A 291-nucleotide genomic window follows, 5' to 3' on the forward strand; every position below is an offset into this window, starting at 1 on the left:
AAGAGACGAGGCTCTCATACCAATTGAAAGGATCGATATGGTTGACTAGAGGGGGTGAATAGGCAACTACCAATTTTTAGCTTTTCTTGACAAATTAGGTTTAGCAATAAATAGGTTGTCTAGAAGTGCAACTAGGTGAGCAACCTATATGATGCAAACAACAACAACAACAACAACAACAACAACAACAACAACAACAACAACAACAACAACAACAACAACAACAACAACAACAACAACAACAACAACAACAACGACGACGACGACATCGACGACGACGACGACGACGAC

The sequence above is a fragment of the Triticum dicoccoides genome, chromosome 6B, assembly GCF_002162155.2.
Source record: "Triticum dicoccoides isolate Atlit2015 ecotype Zavitan chromosome 6B, WEW_v2.0, whole genome shotgun sequence".
Classification (NCBI taxonomy): domain Eukaryota; kingdom Viridiplantae; phylum Streptophyta; class Magnoliopsida; order Poales; family Poaceae; genus Triticum; species Triticum dicoccoides.